This window comes from Dromiciops gliroides, chromosome 4 (genome assembly GCF_019393635.1).
Source record: "Dromiciops gliroides isolate mDroGli1 chromosome 4, mDroGli1.pri, whole genome shotgun sequence".
In the NCBI taxonomy this organism is placed as follows: domain Eukaryota; kingdom Metazoa; phylum Chordata; class Mammalia; order Microbiotheria; family Microbiotheriidae; genus Dromiciops; species Dromiciops gliroides.
The window spans coordinates 89,344,575-89,362,114 of record NC_057864.1 but is presented as its reverse complement, the minus strand read 5'-3'; positions in this window follow the sequence as shown (position 1 = coordinate 89,362,114).

The following is a 17,540-nucleotide window of genomic DNA, read 5'->3' as shown; positions in this document are numbered from 1 at the left end:
GTGCTTTTTCCTCTATATTCCAGGTCATCACAAGGACCTTGAACAACCTCTACCTATTCATGTACATTGATTGCTATTTGAATCACAACAAATAATATATTAAAACTATAACTCCTGACATGCTCTACAATATTGCAAATATAGGAGATTCTTTTCTAGGAGAATAACATGAGGAAGGCAATATTGCTGAGGCAAATGTCAAGGGATAGACAACATTTAAATATTAATGTTAGTTACTTATAGATAAACATGCACATTAAACATTCTTCTGAACATATCAATGTGTTTTAGAGATTCTTCCTATGTCATCTGCAATAGTAGAGATTAAAAATATTTCAATTAGATTTGATTTTTTCTTTTTTTAATATTTAGACACATCACTTACCAGAAGGGTACCCAAATAGCAAACTATTTTACCAAATTAATTAAAAAATATTAATTGACCATCTAGCATATGCAAGATGATATCAATAGTAGGCAGGAACAAAGAACATTCAGTGTGATAGGTAGGATTTGAACCCAGTTCTCCTCTGATCCAGCCTCTCAACTGTATCATCACACAACAAATCTAGATTGACTGATTTTTTTTCTTTTTACCTAAATTTTTTCCATACTGTTGTGAAACAATGTTAAATTAGAGTGATAATTTCAAACTATCATCTATATTTTGAGAATATCCAATGAATGAAATTCCTACTATTTCCAGGTAAAGCAAAGCCCGTTGTGACAGCCATATGCCTTCTCACCAAAAAGAAGAAAATGTGACAAGAGTAAGTTTTTGAAGTCCATTATCTAAAAATTATTGAATAAATAATAAAAACCCTTGGCCCAGCACCCTTAGCTTCTGGGTTTCAACCGCATCTTGGTAGGTTGTACCTAAAATTATTTTTCAGATTATATTGTCCTCATTAAAGCTTCCAGGAAACCTCAAAATTTAGCTTGTATCTAGCACCCCACAGCTGTGCGTGAAAGGCCCTACTACTTGTTCAAGGAACTAATTCAAGGAATGTTACTCAAGGTAATATTACATAATGGATGTGATAGCCTTCACACGTAAAATGGACAGAGATGAGAGGACCCTGTAATAATCAAGACACTCCCCTTCCCTCTCCTGAGTACTACTTTCTACCCCAGGTATCAGTATAGGCCGCCAGCTTTGTACCTATTCTAATAGCTTCTATAACCCCCTGAAGAGAAATTAACTTGAAATTTCTAGAGGAGAATCTCAATTCCTATCAGATTTGTATTTTTTAACTAACATTTCAGTATAGAGGGAAAAATTTACATTTTGCTCCTGGGTTTTGGGGCTCAGTCACCTGCTATTCCTCTATCTCCAAGGTCACATTAGTGATGCTTTATATAGGAACTGTAGTCTTTCCTCTGGAAGTGGGGGTTCACAGATTCCCATCACTGGAGCTCAAGATGCATTTCTCTGTACTACAGCCTGAGACTGGGAGGTTCTGCCATGACCTCCTGACAGATTAGTGCAGGAACTAGGATTCCAGGAACTAATGGCATTGCACCATTAGCCCCTGGCAACTACAGTACTAATTATTAGAGATGAGCAATTATTCCAACATAATTTCATTTTGTGACAGCAATATATATACCTGTATGCTTCTACCAGGCTGACTCAGAAGGTTGAACCTTGACCCAATGAAACATATTAAGTTGGTTATCCTTCCTCTAGTTAGTTCTCTACCAGTTAAGTGCTAGAATTCATGCCATACACTTTTTGTTTCCCTTTCTTATTATGTTTTTAATTCTTTGTTTTTTAAACATAGATTTTTACTCCAAGAAATGGGTTTAAGCATGCTTAAAGGGCATGCTTCATTGACTATTAGAGATATTGTAGCAGGTGTTGATCAAGGGTTTTAAGGACATCCAAGAACTCAATGTAACAGAATCAGTTGCACTTAAATGCAGAAGAAAATGTGGCCAAAATTATCAGTAACAACACCAAGAGTGGTAGCTAGGTGGCTCAGTGGATAAAGCACTGGCCCTGGATTTGGGAGGACCTGAGTTCAAATCCAACCTCAGACACTTAACATTTACCAGCTGCGTGACCCTGTGCAAGTCACTTAACCCCAATTGCCTCACCCTCAAAAAACAAAACAACAACAATAACAAAACAACACCAAGAGCTAACAAATTGTTGTTGCAATATTGCCTAATTAATACACAGAAAACAAGCAATGTCCTTAAGAGAGACCTGGCAGTGAGAGGAGTTCTTAATGATGCCCCTACAGTATCATGTAAGCTTCTTGAAATCAGAGAGAAAACTAGTAAGGGAGGGAAATGCTACATATTGCAAAAAAAAAAAAAAAAAGAAATGATCATGTGTCATGAGCAAAACAACATAACTGATCAATTGACCAGAATTCATTACAATTTTACTATGTACTAGGCACTGTATCAAAGATATAAAGAAAAAGCACAAATAATCCCTGACCTCAAGGAGTTTACATTTTAATTAGGGAGACTATGTATATGCATATGTATATGTATATGTGTTTGAATGTGTATGTGTATATAAATATACATGTATGTATGTACATATACATACATATACATATATATATATATATATATATATATATATACAAACAAGACATATACAGAATACATTTGAATTGGTAGGATTCTTTATACATTTCACTGGCTGTCCCCCATGCCTAGAATGTATGAAACCCCTCATCTTAGAAGTCCTGCTTTCCTTCAAACCTCAGAGCTGCACTATCATATCATATATATTATTTATTCCTAGGAAATTCATTAGACAAGTTAGCAAAAAATGCTTATTACCTATTTATTGGGAAAAAACTAGATACTAAAGTACATTTCACTATAGCTTCTTTTGCAAAATATAGTATTTTTTATTTTCATCATTTCCCCAAACAAAATCAATCCTGAAATCTGCCCATTTTGTGACAAGCCTGGGCATTAACATGTAAATATAGATGGGGAATTCATTTGGCAATGCATATCTCTGAAGAATCCCTTTAACCATCTAAAATACAGGTGAGATGATTTCAGCAGTAAAAGAATCAGCAGGGACAGGAAAATGCCAACTCTGATTAGAACCCTTGAAAGCACTAACTGTAGCATCTCAAGGTAAAATCGGATTTCCAATAACTCACCCTGCATCACAGCCCTTGCCAGTGGTGAGAGGTGGTTGGGGGGGGAAATAGAATTTGACCTTTTCTTAGTGAAATAAAAGAAGTTCATTCCATTGAACTGGAAGCTTTTAGTGGAGTTACTGGAAGACAGTTACATGCTTGAAAGCGACAGAAAGTGCAGAGCATCACAGTTTTATCAGAGATGGTACTTCAATCAATTTACATTTGATTTAAACCCAGGGAGTTCTCTGGGCTTTAAAAGCAATTGAACCACTGAACATTCACCTTTAAGACTTAAAGCTTCTTGTAAATTATGTTTATATGAAGTTGCAAAATGAATTAACTGCTGAGGAAAACATCATTGCATTGTGCAGAATATCAAAGCTTATTCACATTTCTCTATATGCCAGGAAACACAAAAATGGAGCTTGTGAAATGCTAAATCAGAAATAAATCTGTCATGAGCTGAGCTGTATACCAAATACAATTCTCTTCCTCTTTCCATACAACATTAATGCTTTCATTTCATTGAAGAGTTTCTTTATTAGAACTTCTAGAGTCTGATTTCCTATAGAAATTTACATCAGACTTCCAGGGAGAGCCTTGGATGTTTCTCTATCCATTTCAAAACCAATGCAGTCACTTGAAATGTAGTATCCTGTAAATGTAAAATGAGACTTTATATTTTTTTATGAAACAAATGGATATTTCCTTCCTTTAAAAAAAGTTTTGATGTCTTTCAAAATTGCATGCCCTTTTGTTATTTCAAGTAGAATGAGTTCAGAGGTCAAAATAACTAAAGGAGAAGGGCACTGGTTGGCCAAATTACCTTTGATTCCTCACTGCTATGTTTCAAACTCTCAGCACTGAGACAGTGACCTACTAAGTCCTCAAAAATGGGTTTTATCCATTACTAATTTATTTCTTTACAACCAGTTATATTTTGAACAAAAAAACAAAAACAAAACAATCAGTTATATTTTGAAAATGGTTGGAAAAGTGACTGGCCAAATCAAATTTATCAGAATTTTCCATGAGCTAAGATTTTCACTAAGCAGTGTTAGACAATTTGGATTGGATAAATGTCAGAAATAAAGTAAAGTAACCCTCAATGAAGGGAGGTTAAGGTATGGGAAAGCATAGTTGGAGAAACTAAGTCAAGCCATAAGAAAGTAAAGAAGAAAAATTACAGGCTGATGTAGCAATTCTTTTTGACATTAATGACTTCTTTCATGTGGATGGCAGGGGATAAAAAGAGTAGGGGATAAGGAAGTAAAGAGCAAATAGAAGAATAAGAAGCTATTCTGGATTCTGTCCATTTCATATCTGTAATAAAATCTCCTAAGTTCAATAAAATATTCAGCTGAGATTTACTGCTTGGGCATTCATATTAAGGTGAGAAACTAGCCTTCTCTGATTTTTAACTCAACTCCAATCAAGCTGCAAATGTCATCTTAAAAGGTTGTTTCCTCCTACTCAAAATGAATTTGGTTGGTAAGACAAAGAATCCCTATGATTTTTAATTTAGAATGACTGCTTTTTCTCCTTTCTGCCCCAATCCCAATCAGCAAAGGAGTTAATAATTTAAATTAACTCCAGATCTTTAGACTGAGGATTCTGAAAGACTGATGCTTCATATAAAACATGCAAATTTTCTTCATAATTCTTGAAATAAGTCTACCTTCTCCAGATGGCATAAGTATCTGTTTACACCAATGACCGGTCCAATATTTTTACCTTGTTTTTTTTTTTTAATCTCAAATAAATACCTGGTTGCTGGTTAAGAAAAGCCTCATGAGAAGGAATGGCTGTTAAATGGTGTTTGTTTCTATAAACACAGAATATGTCATTAATCCAGTTCTATCCCAGGGAGGATGGTTGTTTACATGCATTATGGTGATTTTATTGTATCTTATTAAGGAATAATGGCAAACTAAAGCAACTACATTAACACGGTCTTGCAATAAAAAGTAACGTTTTTGCTGTTCTAATTAGTTACACTCATTTTATGAGCCAAAGTAACCAGATATGTTTGGTTATACATTTGAGCTCCAAGGTCCTTAAGAAGGAGACACTTCCATGACTCTTAACACAGGTGTGCTACACTACTGTGTGTATCCTGTTGTTCTGAGAAACAGGGCCAAATTTTAGCTTGATAACTATATAGTGTGGGGTGTACTCTAAGATCTTTTCCATCCCTAAAATTCAGTGATTCTTTCATTATATGATTATTGAGAGGTTTCACACCAGTTTTAATGCCTAAGAAAATTCAAAGTTTCAAAGATTGTGTAGTAAACTTAGTGTGCCTTCAAGCACTAATGATAGTACAGTTGGCGTCTTGCCCCACTGAAGGATCAAATATAGGCACAATTAGTTGCACATGAGTGCTTTTGGCACCTGTAGATTTTCATGTGTAAAAACAGGAGGTGCCTTGAAAGATATGCCCTTGGAGCAGATCTCAGCTTCTCACTCCAAACAGAGCTGCAGAAAAAAAAAAAATTTCCCCAAACAGTGTACATGCTTTAGTAAATGCACTGGGCATATAAGAATTGCTTTCTCATTCCCTCTCTACCTACTCATCTTTGCAACACCATTCTCCAGAACTCACCACTGGAGCTGTTCTTTCTCATAAGACTCTTTACATGCCTTGTTATGTGAGAGAAGACATTTGCTTGGAGAGAGATTGAGTCTCTTCTCATTATAAATGTCAAATTTCTGCTTTAAAAACCTTTAAAAGATCAACCATGATTCATGTTTTTAGTTAACCAAAGTTATTTTTATTTTTATCCAAGTAATTAGCATGCAAAAACACAGACACTTAGAGTTGGAACATGTTATAGAGGCCATCTCTTTCAAACCAAACCTGAACCAAGTAACCTAAAGGGTTACTATCAAGTTGACTCATTCTTACTCTGTTCCATCATTTACTCTATGAAATATACATATAAATCTTATGTATAGTTCATGTCTGGGCTTCCACAATGTGAATGAAAGTGTTTCCAGTTCTTGTATAATCACAAATGCATATCAATTAGAGGACTGTCTTTATTGCAACTCACAGAAAAATGCACAAGGTACAGAAAAGACATAGAGTAGCTATAAACAGGCATAAAAATGCATAAATAACTAGCAAAACTTCATAATTACTCCCTTCAAAGGTAACTCAACAGAAAAGTAACACTATGATTATGTGGAGAGAGTGCCAGGCCTTGATTCCAGGCAGACTCATTGTCATGACTTTAAATCCTGTCTCAGATACTTATTAGCTGTGTGACACCTGGAAAAGTCACTTAATCCTATTTGCCTCAGTTTTGTCATCTGTAAAATGATCTGGAGAAGTAAATGGTAAACCCTTCAAAGAGAGAGAGAGAGAGAGAGAGAGAGAGAGAGAGAGAGAGAGAGACTGACTAAACAGCATGATTATGTGGAGAAATACCTTTTTCCCACAAGGTCTTACTCTGAGACAACCTCTTCTTTGCACTGCTACTAGAAGGAAACCATTTTGGGGCTCCTTGGAAGGCAATACCTTTCTACCAAATTTGTATGTCCAAATAACACAGTAAGAAGAGAGTGCAAAGTCCAGGGTTTCCTGTTTTCAATCTTGTCACTTCAGTTCCTATTGTGGAAATCATCTTATTTCTTCAAGAAGCCTGCCACTGAGGAATTGTCCATTATCTCATTGGCTCCCATATGTTTGACTATTATCTGTATGCATATTGATGCCTTAAATATATACCATTCTAGAGCTCTATGCCAATCATGTGTTTCATCCTATTATCACAATACCTATTAAAGTTGACTTGGCCCCCTTATGTCAAGATCGCCAATTCATATTTCTTGTTTCCTTTCATTACATATATATGTATATATATTTACATATAAATGCATATGTATATAACTACATACATGTGTGGAGAGAGGGACAAGGACAGGGACAAGGAAAGAGAGGGAATAAGAGAAATTCACAGGAGAGTAAATCTAAGAAAGCTAGCAACCAATAAAACCCATGAATCCCCTAATTTTGTGGGTTCTATTGCTTCCTCCTTTCTTGGATTTACTCTCTTATGAATTTCTCAGATTTTCTCCAAATATTCTTTTTCCTGTCTTGTCACCACTCTCTGTGGTAACTAACATGGTGTGTATGTATATATTTGTGAAGGGAATTTTCTCTGTCAGTCTTCCTTTTCAGTTTATAAAACATTGTTATTGTACTCATAAAACTTAAAGTCTAGTAGATCACACATCTAATTAGTAGCAGAGGCCAAATTGGAGCAATGTTTTAGGTGTTTTAATGACTCAAAGTTTAGTGGCTTTTCTGTAGTGTCTATCACAAATAATAACAGATTTGGTAACACACAAAATTTTTACAGAATGTAATGCTTAGGGGAAAAGACAGAAAATTGACAATCATGCAATTATTTTGATCAGTGAAGATGACCAAACCAAAAACTTCAGAACTTGCAGAAGAGACTTTTGGCTTAAATTACTCAGTTTTATTATAGATGTTAAATGATCTGAATTAGTTGACAAATCCCTATAGCACTGTGTAAGCAAATATATACCAAGAACAATTTTTGTCAATCCTTCTTTTCATGGGAATCCAAGAATACTTCTAATAAATACTGGTTTATTTAAATGCATTCTGTCCAAAATCTGTTTTCTTTCTTTAAATATCATCTCTACAAAGCCTTTTTATTTAGCCTTTGTACAATTTGTCTTCTTAGGACTGGAAGACTTCCTCATGGATTTCCTCAATGAATGAACTGCCGGTGCTCAATAAATGTAAAGTAATAATTATTAAGTGTTTGGTTGTATTTTAAATGAAGAACACTATATAAAGCCTAATTGGTGAGCAGCAATTTTAAAGTGCCTTTTACAATATAAATGATATACCCACAGAGTAGATTTTATGTGCTCCTATGGGCCCATTACACTTAATATGCATTGTTAGAGTAGTATCTTGGCCCCCAATTACTCACTTGATGATAGGTGCCTCCAGTCTTGGTGTTCTAGTGCCAAAACACCAGGGACAATAATTTAATGAATATTCATCTGTGATGAATATTTATTCATGCCATGTCTTCAACAAGAAATTTCACAATAGACCTGTCAGTAATGCATGTTTTTTACCATGTCAGTTTTAACTCTGGATTCATTTGCTTTTCTCATTAATGTGACTTGAGACAAATATAATTTTCATGTGTGTTTACAGAGCACTGGTCTTTGGTATTTGATTTGGGAAGCTTTAGTCTGCTCTGTCTCCTACATTAGTCTCTTTAACATGCAAAAAACAAGTCTTATAATATGATTGATTAAAATCAGTTAGAAGTTGCTTCCTGTAAAGTGAGAGTTGACCACTTTGAATTAAGGTAGAATGCACATAATGAGGTTTCTCATATCCTTTAAAAGAAAAAGAAATAAAAGAGGGGGTGAAATTATCCTTACTTTCCAAACATATAGTCAGAGAAAGTTAAAAGTGGAAAGGCAAGATTACTTCATCCAAACTGCCTTAAAGAAATAGTGAGATGCCCAATTACATACCTAATCAGTGCTGGAGTCAAAATTTAACCCAGTTATCTCCTCACTTCAAGACTAGCAATACTATGCTACCCTTCCCCCACCCCAGTAACCAACATATTTTATTAGCAAATGAACATATTTCTGAATGAACTCTTGTATTTAGAGAAAATATTTGATTCAATTTCAATTCCATTCAATTCAATTTCAATACAGCTTTGTTGCTGTCTTGTTTTGTCTTTTTATCTCCAGCACCTAGAATAGGGTCTTATAAGTAGTAGATAATTGACAAAGGATTGTTGAGCTCAACTCTTGCACTAGTTCAGGCTTCTCATGATCTCTAGGAGTTTTAAGCAGTGTTGTTATTATTGCTGAGTGATTTCAGTCATATCCAACTGTCCATGTCCATGTCCTATTTGGGTTTTTCTTTTCCTTTTTTTTTTTTTTAGTGAGGCAATTGGGGTTAAGTGACTTGCCCAGGGTCACACAGCTAGTACATGTTAAGTGTCTGAGGCCAGATTTGAACTCAGGTACTCCTGACTCCAGGGCCTGTGCTCTATCCACTGTGCCATCTAGCTGCCTCCTGTTTGGGTTTTTCTTGGCAAAGATAATGAGATATGTCCCATTTCCTTTTCCAGCTGGAAATTTTTTCATTTTACAGATGAAGAACCTGAGGCAAACAGATTTAAGTAACTTGCCTAGGGTCATACATCTAGTATTTGTCTGAGTCTAGATTTGAACTCAGGTCCTCCTGACTGCAGGATCCTGCTCTATCCATTGCACCACTTGTAACTCTGTAGTCACTGGTAGCAGTCAGTTCAGCTATATCAATACCACAGCTGCAAATCAGTGGAGGCCCTTGATGGACAACCCAATGACCATTCTAAAGCAAGATCTCAGACTGAAAGTAAAGAGTTCTTTGGGACCTTAAACTTTATTATAACAATTTCTTTCCTGAATAGCCAGTCAGGGCACTGTACTATCTCTAAAATTTTTTCTCAGTCTATTGGCCAGAACCTTCATTCTCTGCCCTCACCTTGGACTTGTCTTTAATGACCCCATTCACAACCACCCACCCCAGATTTAACCTTACTTGACCATAGCTAACTTCTACAGCTGATTGACTGTCTTGACCTATGCTCAGGCTGAGTTTAACGCATAATTCCTATGCCTTTTACATGTACTACTAGTTCAAACCTAATCTGACCTCCACTATGACCTGCCCGGGCCCAAAAGCTAATGTCTCTAGTGTGGTTTCCAAGAATAAGTGTCAATAAATTGCAATTTCTTACTTTAAACTGCAAGTTAAGTGAAAGAAAGGCCTTTGTCTTATTTGTTGCTTCACTGTATTTCAGCACTCAGCATGGTGCCATACATCCTAGGCAATGCTCCATAAACATTAATTGAATGGGTAGGGTGAGAAAACATTTCAGCATTCAAACAGAAGTAACATTTGTTGTCAATATTACTTATAATCCAGATAGAAGCAAATTATTTTATATGTAAAAGTGTACTCTGGAAGTCAATTTTATGTAAGTGGATTGAATTGTCACAGTTTGAGTGTCATTTCAAGGAAGGAGGGACTTATCTCAAAAATAATATATAATTAAAACAAATTAAAATAGTAATTTTTAAAAATTCTGTGCTGAGTGTTAGAAGATTCAAAAGGTTACAAATGAGGCAAACCCTTACCCCAAAGAACTTAAATTTGACAATGTAGAATAAGGTATATATTCAAATTAGTACATAGAATGTGCTGGAGCAAAGATTTCAGGGAAAAAAAAGCATTGTAGGAAAAAATTTAGAAGAGAAAAAAGACTACTTTTAAGGAGAGGGATTAGGGAAGGTTTTATGCAATAGATGAACTAAAGATTTGAAAAGGATTTGAACAGGCAGAGATGATGAGGTAGTACATTCTTGGTTTAAGGGATGACCTTTATGAATTCGCTAAGTTAAGAGAGTAGAGGATGAGATCAAGAAAAAGCTAGTAGTATACCCTTTGTTTTATAGATTCCACTCTTAGGTATATACTCTAAGTTGGCCACTAATAAAAAGAAAGGGTCCCTTACGTATCAAGGTATTTGAAGCAGCATTTTTTATGTTAACAAATAATTGAAGAGAAAAAATGGATGCTAATCCATTTGGGGAATGGCTGAATAGATTGTTGTAAATGAATGTAATGCAATGTTCCTGTGCCATAAGAAAGAGTAAATATGATAAATACAGAGAGGCTTGGGAAGATTTGTATGCATTTATGAAAAATGAAATAAGTAGAGCCAAAAAACAATAAATAATGGCTACACTACTATAAATGTAAAGAATAGCCCTCACAAAATAATAAAAATGAAATTTTAAAAATTTTTATTTATTTTATATACATTTAAATGTTCTTCGCACTACCTCCCCCAACTGAACAAAAAATAAAATAAAACCTGCATCATAAACACATAGTCCAGCAAAACAAATTTCTCAGAGTGATTATGCTAAAAAATGTATGAATCTGTCTGCATATTAAGCTTATCATCACTCTGGCAGGGAATGTTAATGTCTTCTGGGATCCTATTTTGTCATTACCTTTATCAATATTCTAAAGCCTCAATGATATTTTTCTTTATAATTTTATTGAAGTTGTATATAAAAAAGCATTCCCCTAGTTTTGCTTATCTTACTTTGAATTAGTTTATTAAAGTTTTTCCAATTTCCATTGATACTGTCCATTTCATCATTTTATAGCACAATGATATTCCATAAAGGAAAAAGGAAAGATATACCCAAATGTCTACAGAATTACAGAGAATAGAAGGGAAAGATAAGGTTTTCTTAAATAAGCAATGCAAAGAAATAGAAGGAAACAGTAGAATGCAAAAGACAAGAGATATCTTCAAGAAAATTAGAGACATGAAGTGGATATCTCATGCAAAAATGGGCATGATAAAAGACAAAAATGGTAAGGACTTAAGTGAAGTAGAAGAGATTAAAAAAAGATAGTGTGGGCTATGGCTAGGGCTCAGGTGTGTAATGCCCCTGTGAGTGAGATTTTCCCTACCACTTAGTTATGAGAGATTTAATATAGCTAAAAGTGATTTAATTATGATAATAATCAGCATATTAACTGAAAATTGTGATCTATTTTATTTAGATATCTTATTTTAATTGTATTAGTAGATTGTCTCCCTTCTTACTACTTAGTAATATCAGATGATACTTTCTAATATCAAGCATTAAGTAATATCACAAGATACAATAGTCAGCAATACTATATTTTAGAAATCACAAGTGTTATTCTTAACTCAAGGGGGTCATGCAGCTCACTAGTGATATACTTGATTAGAAGTGATCATGCAGCTTATGACTCTGTTACCACAAGAAGGCTGATATGAGTAATGGAAAATGCTGACATTTGTCATGTAGGCAGTTCCTCTATTTCCTAAGAACATGCTTTAATTTTAGATATTTTTAATCGCAATTGTACAGAAGCATTCAAGCTCTGGGAGGGGTATAAAAACCCACTGATTTTGTAACTCAGGGTCTTTCAGGTCCAACCCCTGACTGACCAGCTTTATTGTGAGATGAGGCCTTCTCTCAATAAACCTATTTTCTATGGCTTGGAGACTGTTGTTTCTGTTCCTCCGTTGGACTTAGAAATTTTCCCAAACCCCCCTACCCAGATGTAAACTCTGTACCAAAGAGAGCCATTGGCAGCTCCAGGGTGAAAGAGATAGAATTTATTTGAAGAAGACTTGCTTACAGAGGTCTTTGTGTCTGTGACAGCATGAATATTGTGAATTGCCTTGAATTCCTGAGCTTTCCCTCCCATTCCCCTCTAATACTTATATATGTAGGTTACATAGGGCAAGGAACCTTCTTTGTTCTAACTAACATTATTCGTTGCTTACAGTGTTTGTGAGGAAGATGTTGATTGGATTAAAGGGTTCATTAACTCCTCATGTATAGTTTGCTCATGTTATAGGCACTTTAAGAGAAGCATGTATGGGCTCTTCCTTACATGGATAGTCCATAATGTATATCTTGGAATTCACATTCCATCCCTTATATGGCTATTCCATTCTTTATGTCCCAGACCCTACAGATGGCAAGAATATTGAGAGGAACCATATAAGAAAGATCTTAGCATCATCAAGAACCATGATGGTGTTATTACTTATCTAGAGCCATACATCATGGAGAATGAAATCAAGCAGGCCTTAGAAAGCATTTCTAACAATAAGGTTAGTAGACGTGATGGAATCTCAGCTGAAATATTTAAAATCCTACAAGATAGTGTCAAAGTGCTGCACTCAGTATACCAACAAATTTGGAAAATTCAGCAGCAGTCATTAGATTGTAAAAGATCATTTTATGTCCCAATCCTAAAGAAAGACAATGCCAAAGAATATTCAGCTTACTGAACAATTTTGCTCATTTCACATGACAACATGATTATACTTAAGATTCTGCAAGCTGGACTTCATCAAGAAGATCAAGCTGGTTTTTGTTTGTTTTGGTTTTTGGGGTTTTTTTTTGCGGGGCAATGGGAGTTAAGTGACTTGCCCAGGGTCACACAGCTAGTAAGTGTCAAGTGTCTGAGGCCGGATTTGAACTCAGGTACTCCTGAATCCAGGGCCAGTGCTTTATCCACTGCGCCACCTAGCCGCCCCGATCAAGCTGGTTTTTAAGGAGGCAGAGGAACTAGAGGCTAAATTGCCAATATTCACTGGATTGTGGAGAAAGCCAGGGAGTTCCAGAAAAAAACAACTACTTCTGCGTCATTGACTATGTGGATGACAGGAAATGTGGCAAGTGCTCAAAGGGATGGGAGTACCAGGTCATCTTGTCTCCTGAGGAACCTGTATGTGAACCACGAAGCAAAAGTTAGAACTAAACATGGAACAACTGATCAGTTTAAGACTGGAAAGGGAGCATTCCTTTTTCAGAAAGGTTGTATATTGCCACCTTACTTATTTAACATATATAGAATACACATGTGAAATGCCAGGCTGCATAAATCAAAAGCCAGAGTTAAGGTTCCTGGGAGAAACATCAAAAATCTCAGATATGTAGATTATACAATTCTACTGACAGAAAGCGAAGAAGAATTAAGAAGCCTCTCGATTAGCTTGAAAGAGAATGGAAAAACTGGCTTTGAAGCTTAACATAAAACAAACAAAAAAAACCCCTAAGATCTTGGCAACTGGTTCTATCACTTTATGGAAAAGAGAGAAAGAAGAAATGGAAGCAGTGTTAGATTTTACATTCTTTTTTTAAAAATCTTAATAGTATTTTATTTTTTCCAGTTACATACATAGTTTTCAATATTTGTTTTTATAACATTTTTAGTTCCACATTTTTCTCTATTCCCTCTCCAAGACAGAAAGAAATCTGATAAAAGTTATATATGTACAGTCACATTAAACATATTTCTGCATTACTCATGTTATGAAAGAATCAGAACAAAAGGAAAAAACCTCAAAAAAAAAATAGTATGGTTCAATCTGCATTCAGATTCCAGTCCTTTTTACTGGATGTAGAGAGCATTTTCTATCATGAGTCTTTTGGCATTGTCTTGGATCATTGTATTGTTGAGAAGAGATAAGTCTATCACAGTTGATTATCATACAATGTTATTATTACTGTGTACAGTGTTCTCTTGGTTCTGCTCATTTCACTCAGCATCAGTCCACTTAACTCTTTCCAGGTTTTTCTGAAATCTTCCTGCTCATCATTTCTTATAGTATTCCATTACATTAATATACTACAGCTTGTTCAGCCATTTCCCTATTGATGGGCATCCCCTCAATTTCCAATTCTTTGCCACCACAAAGAGAGATGCTATAAGTATTTTTGTTCATGTGGGTCCTTTCTGCTTTTCTATGATCTCTTTGAGATACAGACCTAGTAGTGATATTACTGGATCAAGGGTATGCACAATCCTATAGCCCTTTTTAGCATAGTTCCAAATTGCTCTCCAGAGGATTTTATATTCTTGGACTAAAATATTACTGTAGATGGTGACTGAAACCATGAAATTAAAAGACCCTTCCTCCTTAGAAGGAAAGGGATGGCAAATCTGGCCAGCATACTGAAAAGCAGAGATATCACATTGCCAACAAAAGCTCAAATGATCAACGCTATGGTTTTTCCAGTAATAATGTATGACTGTAAGAGTTGTGCCATAAGGAAAGTTGAACGCTGCATAATCAATGCTTTTGAATTCTGGTGCTAGAGAAAACTTATGAGAGTCCTTTGGACATTAAGGAGATAAAAGCAGTCAATACTTCAAGAAATTAATTCAAACTATTTACTGAAAGGTCAAATACTGAAACTAAAGCTTGAATAATATGGCCATATGATGAGAAGAAAGGACTCATTGGAAAAGACCCTGATATCAGGAAAGATTGAAGATAAAAGGAAAAGGGAATATCAAAAGCTGAGATGTAGTCCCATGGAAGCAATGATCACAAACTTGGACAAACTTTGGGAGATAGTGGAAGACAAAAGGGTCTGGTATGCCCTTGGCCCTTGGTCAATGGAGTCATGAAGAATCAGACATGCCTGAATGACTGAAAAACAACAAATACTCCATTAATCAACAAGCCAAAATTTGTTTATAAATTGTCTAATAGAGTGATAACCCCTGGATTGCTAATTTTAAAATACTATGAAAAGATCTACTATAAATATTTTTATATACATAAGGGTTTTTTTCCTCTTTCTTTGATCTCTTTGGGGTATAGGCCTAGCAGTGATATAGCTAAGTCAAAGGGTATAAACAGAAATGTGAGAAGATGACGCATTCGTGTTTTATCCTAAAAGGCATGAGTTTCTGAAAGGTTTTAAACAGAGTAATGACATATCCAGACTTGCACATTAGGAAAATTGTTTTGATAGCTATGTAAAGAATAGTTTAGAGATCTAGAAAATTGGAGGTAGGTAGACTATTTGGGAGTCTATTACAATAGATCAGGGTAAAAGTGATGATGGTATGAACTAAAAAATAATCCTTTATCTTTCAGGTTCTGGCTCTTTACAATAGTATGTCTTGATTTTTATCATATATTTGGCAAAAACTTGCATGAAGCTTTAGAAATTATAATATTTATCTACCTATAGAGATAGAAATAAAGGTTCAGTTCCCTGTTGTTCACAAAGGTCTTTACATGAATCGTTTAATTTGATCTTCATGATAACCTTGTAGTAATCATAGATATTTTCTCCATAGATATTATTTTCTGAACAAATTATGAGATATTAATGCACTGTAAGACATGACAAATCTGATTAATTCAGAGAAACCTTAAAAGTCATGTATCAATTGAGGCAGAGTAAAATAGGCAGAACTAATAAAGGAATGTACATAATGACTATAATAATATGAAGGAAAACAACTTGGAAAGACTACAGTATTCTCTAATCCTTAGCTTCTTAAACTATGGGTCCTGACCCCATATGGGGGTCACACAAGTGAATGTGGGGGTTGTGAAAAATTTGGCAATTTTATATACCTATGTACTCAAGGTTGCATAAAAATTTCTCAGGATGGTCCAGCTAGGTGACATAGTAGATAAATCACTGGCCCTGGATTCAGAAGGACCTGAGTTCAAATCTGACCTCAGACACTTGACACTTATTAGCTGTGACCCTGGACAAGTCACTTAATCCTCATTGCCCCTCAAAAAAAAATTGTCAGGAGAAAAGGGGTCACAAGTGAGAAAGTTTGATAAGCCCTGCTCTAATCAATGAATGTGGTATTTAATCACAACTACAAAAGACTGATGATAAAGTATGTGATTCACTTCTTAGCAGAGTAAATGGACTAGAGATATGGAATTAGATATATATTCAGATATGGCCAATATGTGAAATTGTTTTGCTTAGTTATATTTAATTTGTCATAAAAGAGGGTGGTGGTTGTTTTTTGGAAGGGGCAACTTAGTGGTTAGTAACAGAGGTACAAAAACAAAGTAAAAAGCATCAATAATAAATTTAAAAATAGAAGAAAATACAAATTTTCAGAAGGGGAAACAAGTAAATGTTGGAATTCTGCCCCTTTGTTAAATTTAAAATGTACTTTTGGGGACAGCCAGGTAACGCAGTGGATAAAGCACCGGCCCTGGATTCAGGAGTACCTGAGTTCAAATCCGGCCTCAGACACTTAACTAGCTGTATGACCCTGGGCAAGTCACTCAACTCCCATAGCCCCGCAAAAAAAAAAAAAAAGTACTTTTTAAAAAAACTACATAGATTTCACATACATAACATTTTTTCTTACCATATTTTAATGTTCATGTGTGTTGCTCATTATTAAGTTTATCATAAAAAAGAGAATTTAAATGAGATACATTTATATTAACTTTGTTGTTGTTCATTTCAGTTGTGTCCTACTCCATTTGGGATTTTCTTAGCAAAGATACTGTGGTTTTCCATTTTACAGATAAGGAACTGAGGCAAACAGGAGTAAGTAACTTGCCCAGGGTCACACAGCTAGTAAGTGTCTGAGTCCATATTTGAAATCAGTCCACCCACTGTGCCACCCTGCTACCTGTCATATTACCTTAGACTGAATTAATAAAACACCATATAGATCATAAAACAGAAACATTGTAAAAAAAGAAATGACATTAAATCCACAAAAGAGGGACCAGAATGTTAGGAGCACTAAAACCATGTTATACATGAGGAATGATTTAAAGAACTAAGGATTCTCAGCATGAAAAAGAGAAGACTAAGGAGAGATATGAACTGTCTTCAAATGAAGAGGTGTTATGGGAAGAAAGAGTAGATTTTTCCTGAGTTGTTCTAGAATGAAGAAGCAGGAACAATAAGTGGAAAGGATAAGGGACATTCTGGTTTGTGATAAAGGACAACTTTCTAAGAGTTACAAATGGGGCGACTCTTGAAACAGTG